General features: G+C 42.5%; 1 protein-coding gene across 5 annotated transcripts in view; it reads right to left on the reverse strand.

Moving 5' to 3' along the window:
- Positions 1-14,481, reverse strand: part of PLA2G7 (phospholipase A2 group VII) — a 31,411-nt gene extending 16,930 nt beyond the window's left edge. For 3 of the 5 annotated variants that reach the window (XM_036024188.1, XM_028509625.2, XM_036024189.1), the window contains exon 1: positions 14,155-14,481. The gene's annotated coding sequence lies outside the window, so the exon portion shown is untranslated. The remainder of the gene's footprint in view (positions 1-14,154) is intronic. The other 2 variants (XM_036024191.1, XM_036024190.1) reach the window with 2 other exon arrangements.
- Positions 14,482-15,064: the final 583 nt, after the last annotated feature.

Here is a 15,064-nt window from a genome sequence, read left to right on the forward strand (position 1 = left end):
CTCAACTTCTGGAGTGATGGAAATGGTCCAAGCCATCTCCATCTCTCACTTGAACTTCAGCAATAACCTCAAATTGGTCTCCCTGCTTTTACTCTTGTCCCTGTAGCTTATTCCCAATGTAGCAGCTGGACTGACCATGCCACTCCTCTGCTCAAAATCCCCAAATGGCTTTATGTCACACAGAGCAAAAGCCACAGACCTAAAGTCACCTAGAATGTTTTATACAGGCTTACTCAGTAGACCCCCAATCCTACCCCAGCCTGACTCCCTGAAACCACACTGGCTTCCTTGCCATTCAGCAAATACATAGGTACTCTGTGCCTGCCTGGGGATCTTCACATGTGTCCCTTCTTCCAGGAAGGTGTCTTTGGCTTGAGACCCAAATGGCTGGCTCCCTCACTCCTAAGTTTCTACTTCCATGTTATTTTCTCAGTGAGGCTTTCCCTGACCAATTTGAAAGTATAATCCAACTCCCTCCTCTACACTAACACATGCCCCCCACCACGTTTTATGTTTCTCCAATATCTATCATCAACTAATATTCAGACATTATTTGTTAATTGTTTATCTTCGTCTACTAGAAAGTCAGTCCTGTGAATGCAGGTAATTTTGACTATTTTCTTCCCCTGCTGTATTCCCAAAATCTAGATTAGCATCCAGTGCACAGCAGGCACTGATAAATGTGTGCTGAATGAATAAATTTTGATTCCTAGTAGTTTCTTACACATACAGTTACTTACACGAAGTGAGCCAAGTCTAATGATCCATGTGCAAGTTGGGCCCACTGATACCAATGGGGTGCGAACTAGCTGTCATGGCTATTCTGGAGGAAGATGCAGACCGGTGGCACACACCGGTCTATTAGTGCTCTTAAGCACCTATGTGCTCCCCTACTTTTTCTCACCTTCCTTGTGGCTGGACAGAGCCATGGGGCTGACTTCTGACAAATGGGGAATTGAATGGAAGTGGCCTACGACCCTTGAGAATCAGTATGTCCTCTCCATCCCTTCCTTTCCCTGACTCAGCAACATAGAAACTGCATGTGGTTCTCGAGGTGGAGGAAGCCTGGACCCCTGTCACTGAATAGGGAGGAGCCCCTGCCATTTCACAAGGCCTTTCAAGAGCAGAAAACAAATCTTTGTTGTGTGAAGCCACTGAAATCTCCAGGTTAAGCTGTTATTTTGGCCCAGTATGGCTTATCTTGACTGCAGCCAGAACTGCAGCCATTCAGTCGATGGGTACTTATTAAGCATATGCTACATACCCTTTGCTACGTCAACAACTGTGGGAGTACTGGAGAATGCGACACAATCCCTGCTCTGCAAGGGCTTACAATGGGGTTTCTGCAATAAGACTAGCACATCTAATGCAGGAAAATAGCAAATGGCAGGGACATTTAAACATTCTTAAATAAGATGGCACAAACTCTCAGGGCAACAGGAATTCAGAGAGAAAGGCTGCAGAGGAGACAGGGATACAGCAAGGTCAGCTCTATCACACAGGTTATAAAAATCCAGATAGGTAGCTGGGAAAAGTGTCCCTGGAATGCTAAGCTTTTTGGGCTACTTGTAGAATGACTATATTTCCTAAATATGTATATGTATATATGCAGTCAGAAAAAAATGTGTACAGTGTAACTATTTAAAATTATAAATGTTGGTTTGTTATATTTTATTTCAGCATTATTTTTAATTTATATATGACCATATGTGATTTCAAATCATGTTAATGCCTGTTAATACATGATTTCAAAAATCCAAACATGACACAGTAAGGTAAATTAAAAACTGAGTTGTCTCCTCACTGATAATCACTTGCTAATAGATTTTTTCCATATGTACTTCTATGTTTGAATATATGCACATACACCCAATATACACACACACACACATATCTATATGTATACATAAATAGTTTTAAATTTTATTTACAAAACCCCACACTATATACTACACTTACATTTTTAATTTGATAATGCATTGTAGATATCTTGTCATATCAATGCACTTAGGAGTGGCTGCAGTAAAGTTTCTGCACTAATTTAATAATACCACTGCTGACATCTGAAGGCTTCTTGTATCCCAAACATTTTGCACAGTTTCTGGCAAGTTATCTTATTTAATCATGACCGAAATAATCTGTGAGGGGGGTTTAAGTATCCTCATCCTGTTCAAGGAGGGTTTAATTAATTTGTCTTAACCCTACAGCTAGCAAGTGCTGGAGGCAGGGCCTGAACCCAGAAGCCTCAGTTCCTGCTTTAACCGTGACATACCAATTTTGTGTAGGATCAGTTCCTGCTCAGTCAAAAACTATTATAGTCTAAGTTGGTAAATAGAAAAATTAGTTTCAATGATGCTAACGTGCTCAGAACTGCTTGGATGGAGAAGATGACTTAGCAAAGAGTTAGAACTTCTTCTCCAAAGAGATGAGACTGTCTCACTGGTTTTGCCCTGATGTATATTTGGAGCAACATGCTAGAAAGCTGCAGTGTGCTGTGTACACGTCCAGGGAAATGACTGCTCAGTTTCCTGAAGAAATGACAAAGAAGTTGTACTAAAGTCAGGCTGCCTCTAGCCAGCTTCTACCAGCACCCCCTCTACTGTACTGTCACAACTTGCTTTTTTAGCAGTTAGCATCATCCACAGAAAGTGTTTACAGGGTCAGGAGCTGAGTGCCTTAGAAAATCCCATACCCAGTGTTTAGTCTATAACAAAATAGGGGAGTGTCATTCACCCCATTTGGAAAATCACTGGAGATAAAAAATAGAAAAAAATGAAGACAAAGTGCAATACATAAGGAGATCAACAGCGATTTTTAGGAACACTGCACTGACCCAACGAAAGTTAGCTTGCCCACAGCTCCTTGGTACTCATCACATCTTCCCTGTCAATACCTCAGGAAAAACTGGAGACAACCAGGCACTGCCAAGGCTCCCCCAAGCAGGCCTGGGGTGCTCTGCCCACCCCATGTTTCCTAACAGACCAGTGCCACATACGGCTATTACCTTTGGTCCTCAGAGTGGAGCGGGACACAACAAGGCCAGGTGAAACTACATGCTAGAGTTCCCAGCCTGACCTCACACGTGCTACAAAATGCTCTGGGGAGACCTTGGACCATACTGACTTGGAAGCTCCACCCCAGGACCACTGACTCAGAACCTTCAGGAGGTAGGCCCCAGCCATCTGCATCTTAGCTCCATGGGGATTTGGACACCAATCCCAGATGTGGTGTTCAGAAATGGCTGCAATGGAACAAGTACTATTTGTTGAGCGTTTTTCATCACCCTATCATATGTGTTATCTGATTTCATCCTTTAAAATGATTTAATGATTAGCTGACTCATTCATTCATTCATTCATCCATTCAATTGTTTATGTTTTCAATTTTAAGAGTGCCTATGTGTCAATCATTATGTTTGAGAATAAAAAGATTTTTTTGCACTCTTTAGAGTATTGTATTTTATTTTTAAACTTTTTTATTTTTCAATTACAGTCATCATACAATATTATATTAGTTTCAGTGTGCAACAAAGTGGTTAGACATTCATATAACTTACGAAGCGATCACCCCAGTAAGTCTGGTATCACCATGACACTGCACATAGTTATTACAGTATCATTGTCCACATTACCCATGCTGTACTTTACATCCCTGTGACTGTTCATAACTGTCAGTGTGCACTTAATCCCTTCATCTCTCCACCCCTCCCCTCCATCCTTCTCCCATCTGGCACCAACCAATTTGTTCTCTGTATCCTTTGACCCTTACACAGCACATCCGAGTCAACACACAAAGACATCTTATATACAGGGAAGTGAAGCCCTAAACATGCATGCACTATGGTCTTTGTTCCAACTCTGAAGAGCAAACACACATACGTGCACACATGGAAACTGCACATATGTTAAACAAGAGAATAGCACTGATGGGATTTTATTATAATGAACATGATGATTACAAAATACTTCTTTATGACTTAAGAAACTGTTTACAATGCAACTTTAATTGGAAAAAGGATATAAAATTGCCATTAAAAATTCATACTAAAAGGACTATTAATATAATGAAGGTAATGGAATTATTTGTTTTTTCCATTATGTTTAACATATTTTATAACATAATGTATTGCTTTACTAATAAGAAATAATTTTAAGAAGACATTTAAGAAGGGTTTCTATGATCATGAAAAGTATTTACGTTTAATATTTAGTAAAATGTTATGTAGAGATTTGAGAAAATTATCCTTGATTCCAGATACATAAAAGAAAAGGGAGGAGGAGACAAGAAGAAAAAACAAAATAAAGAAATAACAAATATTTACAAGGTTTATCTTCTTTAAAGGGCATTGCATAGTTGGAAACTAAAGGTAATTTTTTATCCTCCCCTCTACTTTTCTCTTTTTCAGTATTTTAAATCTATGAGAATGTCTACTTTTTAAAAATCAATTCTTTAAACACTAAAGCCTGAAAATCATTTTCTTCAAATTTGGCTCCTTGACCACAACATAAAATACCATCCTGGCAGATCAAGAAGGCTTCAAATGAGAGCTCAGAGAACACATTCTATTTCAATCCATTTAGAAACAGATACCCTTTTGTTGTTCCTCTGTGGGCTTTGTATCTACCACTGACACCACAGTTTCCTATGCGCTCTTCAAATTTCAGCCAAGATCTCATGGAGGCTACCATTACATCCACTAACCCTGTTTTCCCCCATTGTCTGTCACTGTCAAATTCTCATCAGACATCACCTTCCTTTTAAAATAAAGATAAACCAAAACACGAGGTAAAATGTCCTTCTCAAGTTCAGAATTTCTGTCGAGAGCTAACGAATGAGTCCAAGTAAAACACAAACCTGGCAACAGGTAAGTCTTCTGTTACTGACAAAGAGAAAGAAAGTGCTGTTTCACAGGTATCAGTGCTGTCTTCGTCAGACTCTTTTTTAGTAACTTTTGGAGTGGGAGTATATGGCAGGCAGAGAAATGACACTACTTCCCTCTAGCCCCACCAAAAAAGCCAACATCCTAATCCCCAGTACCTGGGAGTATGTTATGTTACTTGGCAAAGAGGAACTAAGGTTGCAGATGGAATTAGGTTGCTAATTAGTTGAATTTAGGAAGATTATCCCAGAATATTCTTGATCTGGCAGGAACAGATTTTCCCAAAGCACAATGTTGATATAGCTTAATGGGGTGGCCAACCCACAGCCCATGGGCCACATGTGGCCCAGGATGGCTATGGGTATAGCCCAACACAAAATTGTAAATTTACTTAAAATATCATGAGATTTATTTTCATTAGTGTTTGTGTATTTAATGTGTGGCCCAAGACAACTCTTCTTCCATTGTGACCCAAAGACATCAGAAGTCTGGACACCCTGGAGTAAACTCTATGTATATTTGCATTGTGTTTCCTTTGTGACTCCAGGGTGAACTGCTATCTCTGTGAACTGCAAAATTGTTCTGCAAAAATGCTATTGTTTTGTTTAAAATTTTAATAGTGACTCAATTCCAGCATGTCTTTTTCAAAGACCTAAGGTTTGGCTACTAGTGTCAGCCATTTACTGTTCACTAATTTGGATTCCCCCCCCCACAAAGTAAGTTTTAGAAAATCCTAGGAGAGGGGTGGGTGCATGTCTTAATTCTGGGAAATGGTAACTTTGGGGTTGCATTTACCTGAATGGATTAAAATTGCAGTTACAGAGCTAGAAAAAAATTTTTAATTTTTAAAATTGATTTTAGAAAAAGAAAGGAAGGAAGAAAGAGCGAGAGATCAATTTATTGTTATGCTTATTTATGCATTCATTGGTTGATTCCTGTATGTGCCCTGACCAGGGATTAAATCTGGTGCAACCTTGGCTTACTGGGATGACTCTCTAACCAGCAGAGCACCCAGCCATGGCTAGAAAACAATTTAAGTGTGAAAAATGATAGAGATTTACATTGATTACAAATAATACTTAAAAGCATGTGAAGATATGATCATTTTTGATGTTAACTGTAAAAATATATATAAATACCTTCTGAAGTATTGAAAGGAAAATAGTACTTTATATTCTTTATCATCACTTTCTTAAGTATTGAATATATTCCTGTTTATTTTTCTATGTTCTGTTTTGTAGTCTTAAGAAGTATTTCAAACATATCTGAATGTACAAAAGTAAAGGCCCTGCATGGTGTGTGGTGCTGTGTTCTATATAAAATTGTGTGTATATATTAAATTTTGTCTGCTAAAACCCCCAACAAATGTTCTGAAAAGTGGAAGAGAGAGGCAGAAGAGGAAGTCAGAGTGATGAGATGTGAGAAAAACCCAACCCACCCCTGCTGGCTTTGAAGATGGAGAAATGGGGCCCTAAACCGAAGAACGTGCATGGCCTCCAGAATCTGGAAAAGGGAAGGAGACAGATGTCCCTCTGGATCCCCCAGAAAGGAACGCAGCCCTGAGAGCCTCTGAATTTTAGCCCTGTGAAGCTGTTTTATTTTTTTAAATTTTATGTTAATCATTGTTCAAGTACATTTTTCTATCTTTTACTCCCATCCCAGCCCACCCCCCCATCCCTCCCCACCTCCCTCCCATTTCCATCCACCCTGCCCTAGTTTTTGTCCATGTGTCCTTTATACTTGTTCCTATAAACCCTTCCCCTTCTCCTCTGAAATCCCCTGTGAAGCCGTTTTAGATATCTGACTGACAGAATTGCGTGATAATAAATTCGTGTTGCTTTAAGCTAATAATTTGTGATAAATTGTAATAGCAGCAATAGAAAACTAACACAAAGCATAGGAAGTTTCAGAATGAGACCAGAGAGCAAATAGGAGATCATTTATTTTTAGCTATAGTTAAAGAAAGTGATTTTTAAAATCTCACAGTTGACCTAATACCAACTGAATGATTAAGATGAAATCTTCTGCTTTGGATATTTTACAACAGGACAGAGACAGGAGATTGTCAATCTCCCAGCCCTGATTTTTAAGCAATGTATTAATATTTTTTATTGTAGGACCTTTTGTTGTTATTTTATGTGTTACATATTTGTTGTTTAAAAATTCAAAAATTTCACAGCAAAGGAAATCATCAACAAAATAAAAGGTCATCCTGCAGAATGGGAGAACATATTCACTGCCATCGCTGATAGGGAGTTCATATCCAAAATTTATAAAGTACTTATAAAACTCAAAGCCAAAAAAGCAAACAACCCAATTAAAAATTGGGCAAAGACCTGAATAGACACTTCTCCAAAGAGGACATTCAGATGGTTAATAGACATATGAAAAGATGCTCAATGTCAGTAGTCATTAGAGAAATGCAAGTAAAATCTACAATGAGATACTATTTCACACCTGTCAGAATGGCCATCATCAATAAATCAACAAACAACAAGTAGTGACAAGGATGTGCAGAATGGGGAATTCTTTTGCACTGTTGGTGGGAGTGCAGACTGGTGCAGCCACTGTGGAAAGCAGTATGGAGTTACTTCAAAAAATTAAAAATGGATCTGCCTTTTGACCCAGCAATCCCACCTCTGGGACTATATCTGAAGGAAACAAAACACTAATTTGGAAGAACACCACCACCTCTATGTTCACTGCAGCGTTATTTCCAGTCACCAGGATATGGAAGCAGCCCAAGTGTCCATCAATAGATGAGTATATAAAACAACTATTGTACATTTACACAACGGACTACTACTTGGCCATAAAAAAGAAGAAAGCTTCACCCTTTGCAATAGTATGGATGAACCCGAAAAACATTATGCTAAGTAAAATAAGCCAGTCAGAAAAAAACAAATACCACATGATTTCACTCATATGTGGAATCTAATGAACAAACTGAACTAAGAAGCAAAGGAGACAGATTCATAGATGAACAGATGATAGCTAGTTGGGGAGGGAGGTCAGGGAGTGGAGGGAGTGAGGAAAAACAAAAAAGGACTCATGGACATGGACGACAGTGTGGCAATTGCTGGGGGAGGGGGTATGAGGGGACTAAATAGTAATGGAAAAATATAAGATAAAAAAATAAAGTAAATATTCAAAAATTATGGAAAAGCGTAACTCTGAAAGTCCAAATTTCTGTAACTTTACACCCATTCCTTCCCCTGAGAAGCAGTTTTGTCTTGTGGAAACTCCTGCTCATAATTGGATATAAATGACCTCAGACATTTTTCTATATCAATGTTTTAAAAGCAACTATACGTTTGCTTGATAAGGACACAGTGTTTCATTCTGAAACACGCTAAAGGCAGCTAGAACATCATCCTATGGCAGTGACTCTCAGCCAGAGTGGTTCTGCTACCCGGAAGAGACCTGGCAATGTCTGGAGACACTTTTGCTTGTCACTCCTGGGAGCGAGTGCTAGTGGCACCTGGTGGGACCAGACTGGGGATGTTGGTCTCCAGCCTACAATGCATGGGACAGCTCCCATGAGGGCTAGAAATATCCAGCCCCAAATGTCACTAATGCTGAGATTGGGAAACCCTGGTCTACAGAATGGAGGTGAAATGATGTCCTTGTTTATTTCATTTGGAAACAAGTTATAGGGAGGCAGATGCCTGATCAATACAAGCCATTTGCAATGTTTATCTCACAAAGTAGAGAGAGTTCTCTATGATGAGAAGGATTTAAACACCTCTAACTGGTCCTCTCCCAGGGGTACTGAAAAAAGGCATGGGTGCCTGGGTACGGTTAGACTCTGAGGTTCCATCTTTATCTAAGAATATGACTCCTTTTAAAAGCATCAACACAAATTTCCTTACTTCGTACTTGTTTATATTGAAAGTTGAAAAGAGAAAAAATGCCCACTCTTACTTAATATTATTTTCTCTTTCCTATATGAACTAATGGAATCAAAATTTAGTGTAGATATTATCTCAGATGTATAACATCTAAGTGACTTCTGCAAAAGTGCCTAATGCCTCTTACTTGGGAAGTAGAACACAACTCTTGTGAAATCATTTCACAACCTAAGAAAAGTGATAAAGATCAAGAAAGCAAAATAAGAAGTAATACCCTATTGTGGAAGTAATTTAATAAAACAACCATTTATAAATACAAGTACTTAACAGCTGCAACTAAAATGAAATTGACTGGTTTTACGTAGATTTTAAAAATGGGAGCTCATCTTCATCCAGTTTGCAAACATCCAGATGTTTGGTACCCTATCAGCTTTAAGACCGTAAAAATTTTCTAAGTTTGCTAAGCAGCTGGATATCATAGTGGAAGCATACTGGGACACTGCACACCAGTTAAACTACGTCTTATGGAACTGTTGGGGCTAAAGGGACTGTGATTAATGAAAGTTTAGTCAAGGAAACAATAACCCAACAATAATTAGACAGGTGAAGGGACAAGGCAGCAAGTCGCACGAGAAGCTGTTGCAGGAGCCAAGGATGTTTACTCTGGGGGAAAACCCAGACAGCACATGACAGTTAGAGATTTATGGAAAAGGGACATGTTTTACTTGGACCCATGTTCTCTCTATTAGAGGACAGTGTAAGCACAGGTCTGGGGACTGCCAACCAGCAAGGATCCTGAGAAGGATCCTTGCACTGAATGAGGGTGAAAGTGGAACAGACAGGCCAGATAACCCTAAACCTGAGGGTTAAGATCAGAAGTCTCCGAGGGCCAGCCAGGCAACTTCTGTGAGTTACACAGAGCTGTGTACCAGAAAGGTCAGTGGTGGGGACCTTGACGAACGGGACTGTCTGAAAGGGAGTCACATCACTCTTCACTGATTGCTGTCATGCAGGAATGAGAACCCCTTGTTACCTGATGTTCCAGTTTATTCCTCAAGAAAAGCTGGAAAACTACACTTGTATGTAAAATCTACTGATTTATAAAGGGTAGCAGCTAATTCAACATTTCAAAACATAACTCAAACAGAATGGATTAATGGCCTGCAGAAGGAACTTGAGCCTCTTTGTTAAAGATGCCTCAACCATCCTCCACCCTAAGAGCCTAGGATGGTAAACATGGCAGAAAAGAAATCATACAGGACCCTGAATTACCGTCACATTTTGTCTGCAATTTGAATCACCAGAGCGGCTGCTTCAAGCTGAAATTCAGATGCACTGACCAATAAATAATGAATGGGTTCTGGCAAGTGAAGATAACCAAGAGACCATTAAGCTGCTAAGAGCTGGCTCTTCCCTCTCACACCATGTAAATGAGGAAGGGCTTCCTTTTTCTTGTAAACAGAAACATTTCCGTCTAGTGAGTTCCACTTCAGAATGAGCCAGCAAAGAGAAAAAAGGGTTGCCTTATTACGGCAGTTAGTTGTCCTGTTGCTGAGGTTGTCTCTTCCTTAGTTGGTAAACAACATCAGACACTCTTCCCTGGCCCCCTAAAATCTAGTCAGGGACCAATTAGGGAATGTTCACAAGCTTCCTTCGAGGGAGAGTGCTTCACTAAGGGAAACAATCCTATTCAACTCTGGTTCACAGCCATCTCCAGAAATGTATATGCTGCCACACATAGATTTTCAGTTACCAAAAGATCTTCGCCTGCCCTGGCTGGTGTAGCTCAGTGGATTGAGCTGGGAACCAAAGGTTGCCAGTTTGATTCCCAGTCAGGACACATGCCTGGGTTGCAGGCCTGGGGGCACACGAGAGGCAACCGCACATTGATGTTTCTCTCCCTCTCTTTTCTCCTTCCTTTTCCCTCTGTCTAAAAATAAAATAAATGAAAAATTTTTTAAAAGATCTTTGCCCAGCGGATGTTTGTGCACAGGCGTATCCAGAACAAAGGCAAAGCTGCTAGCTCTCTTCTGTATTTTTTCCAATTTCCAACCTCACGTAATGTATTTTGAATTTTCCCGGATCACTTTAGACTTCCAAAAATAAGCCAGCTTTCAGTTTAGCATTAATATCACAGCATTCTATGATGGTGTGTTTTATAAGTAGCTCTTAGTCAAAGGTTCCCAACACTCTGAACAAAGCGGAACATTTGTATGTGTAATACGTTATATTTATTGAGAAGAATAAGATAAAAAGACATTAAAAATTAATATAAAAATTTTGAGAATGATGCACGGGGAATTCAAAGTAACACAATATTAGCAAATAGTGACAGTAATAAAATCTTATATTACCTTTAAAGGCATATTCATTAGCTTATTTGTTTTTATAAGCTATAACAATGACATAAACAGGACATTTGAGAGGGAAACATTAACTTCCCACTCTACCTCCAAAAATAGCTTCTGCTCACCTCCTGCTTCTACCTTCCACTAGACCACTCCCAACGAACTGGGAGCTGGTCTCCATGCCTCTCTTCTTTCCCCCCTATCACCATCCATTCTTCACAGAGCACCCAGAGTTACTCTAAAAAAAGAGAACATGTCTTGTCACACCTCTGCTTTCGGCTTCTCACTGCACTTAAAGCCCCAACAGCTTACTTCAGCCTAAAGGCTCTGTATGACTTGGCCCCTGCCCCTCAACCTCAGTCCTTGGTTCTCCTTCTCTCTCCCCTTCCTCTAGCCATACTGCATTCCAACTGTGCCTGGAACATGCTGAACTTATCCCCAGGACAGTGCACTGGTGGTTCCATCCACTGGAACTATCTGCCCATCTTCTGAAGGCTTATCTGAAGGCCATCTCTCAGAAAAGCCTCTCCTCTAAGTCCAATCCAACAAGCGGAGCCCCTGCCCCCCATCCCCACCCTCACCCCCACCCCTTCTCTCTCTCTCTCTCTCTCTCTCTCTCTCTCTCTCTCTCTCTCTCTCTCGCACACACACACACACAGACCCCGTGATACTCTAGCACAGGGAACTGTTTCCTTTTCTTCAAGACATATAGTACTATTTGACTTCACCTTGCTCATCCCTCAATTCTACAATGCAAACTCCATGAGATCAGTCCTATTTGTCTTAATCACACTGCTCTATACTTAGTGCCTGGCACATAGTAAGTACTCAATAAGTATTTCTTCAAGTCAGTGAAGGAATGAACAAACCTTGTACTAGGAATCAACTAACCCAGTAGATTCAATAAGTATCTATTCTTATAATAGACTTTTCTTTCTCCTCAATTGCTAGATTATTTTTTAGAAGAAACTATAAGCCTACAAATATTTGACCGTTTCTATTAATGTGTTATACCTGTGAAATGGAGCAAAGTGACAGGCAGCGTCAGGGTACATAACAGGTGTTAGCTTCACAGTGAAAGGCAGCCAGAACCCACTGCCCATCCCTTCAAACCACAAAACTTCCACAGAATTCCAGAATAACATGACTTTTGAGCTCAATGTTCCCCCTTTGATTTCTTGTCACTCAATATTTTCTCTTCAATGCTTCACTTCTATGGAAATTTCTCAATGTCTCCAGAGGTCAATGGGGCCAACATCATGGGTGTTACACACACACACACACAAAAATCAGGCTTAAGATTAACCAAGGTATAAATAACCTGATGATCACCTTCTTTTCCAGGAAATACCCATTTTCTGGGGTGCCAGAGAAAGGAATACAGATGCCTAAACTCCAGCTGACTTTCCCAGGGGTCCCACTCAGGTTGCTCGGGTACCTAGTTAGCACTTTCCTTAATGCTCTGTGCTGAGAGCCTCGGGAGGATGGAAAATGGTATTGTCCCCAAATCTAAATGGGTGAGGGAATGGGTGTTCCTCACCCCTGAAGTGCACAGGACACAGGGCACAGACAGAAAATGGAGACGAAAGGAGGAAACAGCTGTCCTGGCTTCTGTTTTCAGGAAACAGTTGGGGTGCTGGGCATGCCCTTTTACACCTCAGAAGGGATTTCTCAACTGTCAAATCAGAGGCTGAGGCAGAGTAACATCCTTCCAACTCTCAGTAGTTCTACAGACACTGACAGCCTCAGGGACAGTCTGTGGTGTCAGACTGTGGTGTCAGCCTTGAGGACACCACCAATTTCAATGAGGAGCATCACCACACTGTCCACAGCAGTAACTTCTGCTCAAATGTCTGGGGAAGAGAGAACACTCCGCGCCCAAGGGCAGTGAATGGAGGCAGGCAGGCAGGCAGGCAGGCTGGCTAGAAGATGCCAAGTCTGTGGGCTCTCTCATCAGGACCACCGGCATCCCTCTGAAGAAATAAATCTGTCCGGGTCCTGGCAGCTCACCAGTGCCTCATTGTTGTGGCCAGAAGGCCACCTCCTTCTTATGGATCAGGTCAATACTTAACATCCTGATCCCTGAATTCAATGTTAGCACAAGAGTTAGTCGCGAGCCTTTTGGGACTGTCAGCACTCTAAAGGACACATTTTCCAGCTCCTACTCACATGCCAGGATCCCAGCTCCGCATTCTTACTTGCGTCAAAGGCAACTTGTGCAAGACTGGTTAACATAAGGCCCTCCCAAACCTGAACTGATGTGTCCTTCAAAGGTGGCAAGCTCCCCTAAGGAGCCCTCCACACACCTCCGCCCCCTTCCACATCACCTCTGCAGCAGTCCCGAGCACCACCAGCCTGATTGAAAGCCTGACCTTTTCGTTTTGAGAGAAACTTCTCATAGAAGCTCCAGGGGATGATGGGGAAGAACATATCCTCTGCTTCCACGTTTTGTTTTGCCTTTAAAAACAAGTCCCTACTCTTACCATGGCCGGGGGCCGGGGGCCGGACTGTGCTGGGTAGGCAGCGAAGATCTAACCTGGCCAGCGCGGGCGGGGGGCTGTGAGAAGTACCCGGGTCTTGCTTTGTTTCTGTAATTCCGGTCCTGAGACAGTTCCTCAGAACTGTGTTGATGCAAAAGCAACACTCAGCAAAGGGAGGGTTTGGTTTTGTTTGCTGCGTCCCAGCTAGAGTACCGCAGATAAGAAAATTCCCTGAGTTCCCAATTCCCCTGGCCTGCTTCTCCTTCCCCATACCGAATTCTTAGGTCGCTTCTTTGGGAAAAGGTTTGGGGGAACTGGGGTCGAATTCCGTCCCACTGCCCGCAAACATCCCAGCGCGGTCCCGGAGGGCGGCGAGAACCTGGAGCCGAGCGCCGACCAGGAGACCGTATGATTCCAGCTCCACCCCGCCCCCAGCCCCCACTCCCCACTCCCCACTCCCCGGCCCCAGGGCCCGGCCTCCACCAAGGCGGCGCTGATCCAGCCGGGCGGCGCTGATCCATCCGGACCCCGCTGCCCCCGCACCTCTGCTCCCCGCCCCCGCGCGCTCCCTCCTCGCCCCCCGGGTCCCTCCTCACCCGGCGCCCTGGTGAGCTGCTCTCAAACAGCCGGGGACCAAGCTTGTTCCGCGGCGCAGCAACGCGACCTGAGCGCGTCAAACCCGACTGCTGCTGGCTACCAGCAGAGGTCACCGAGGCCAAGGGGCAGCCAGGTTACCGCTCGCGAGTCGGCAGCTCGCGGGCTTCGCCCTCCGCCCGCCGGGGGAAGGTCTTATCTCCGGATCCTCTCCTCCCCCGGCCACAGGAGGAGGGACCAGGGAGGAGCAAGTGGCCACCAGCCTCTCACAAACACAGGCAGTTTGGGACGCGAAGGTGCTCAGGCGCACCCAACACACTCCCCAAGGCCCGGGGTCCGGAGGCCTGGACCTGCGAGTTAACTTAACCCGCCCTGGGATGGACCCAGAAAGCTCCGGGGCGGGTACTCCTCACCCCGCATCAAGCCAGAGTGGCTTGTTTCACTAGATTCCGTCTGCCCTGCATCTGCAATCTGGTATGCCCTGCGCATTCTGCATTTTGCTGCTTTGTAGGGTGGACACCAATTCAAAAATTATGTAAACTGTGCTGTAGATTGGAAGGCCTACTACTGTGTTGGTTTCATTTTCCGTTGGAAATACAATGCAAGGCCATCAGGAAGATCGACTATGACTTGGGGGGGGGGGGAAATAGTGTAAGAAGGGAGCACCTAATATCCCAGTTATTGGGGTTTTAACCGAAATTCCCCTCTTCATTTTCCAATGCTTTCTCTTCAGTCCTCTTTCTAATAAAAACATATTCATTCAACGTTTCAGTGAGAGACTCAGGGAACAAAGTTTGAAATTTATGTCTGGTGTTTGCATTTTTAAAATAGTGATTTTGGGGGGTTTTGTGGGTGGGTAACAGAACTGTAAATGAAATTTAGTTTTTATTCTGAAGACTCAGCAGTAAGAAG

Source organism: Phyllostomus discolor, chromosome 4, assembly GCF_004126475.2.
Source record: "Phyllostomus discolor isolate MPI-MPIP mPhyDis1 chromosome 4, mPhyDis1.pri.v3, whole genome shotgun sequence".
In the NCBI taxonomy this organism is placed as follows: Eukaryota; Metazoa; Chordata; class Mammalia; order Chiroptera; family Phyllostomidae; genus Phyllostomus; species Phyllostomus discolor.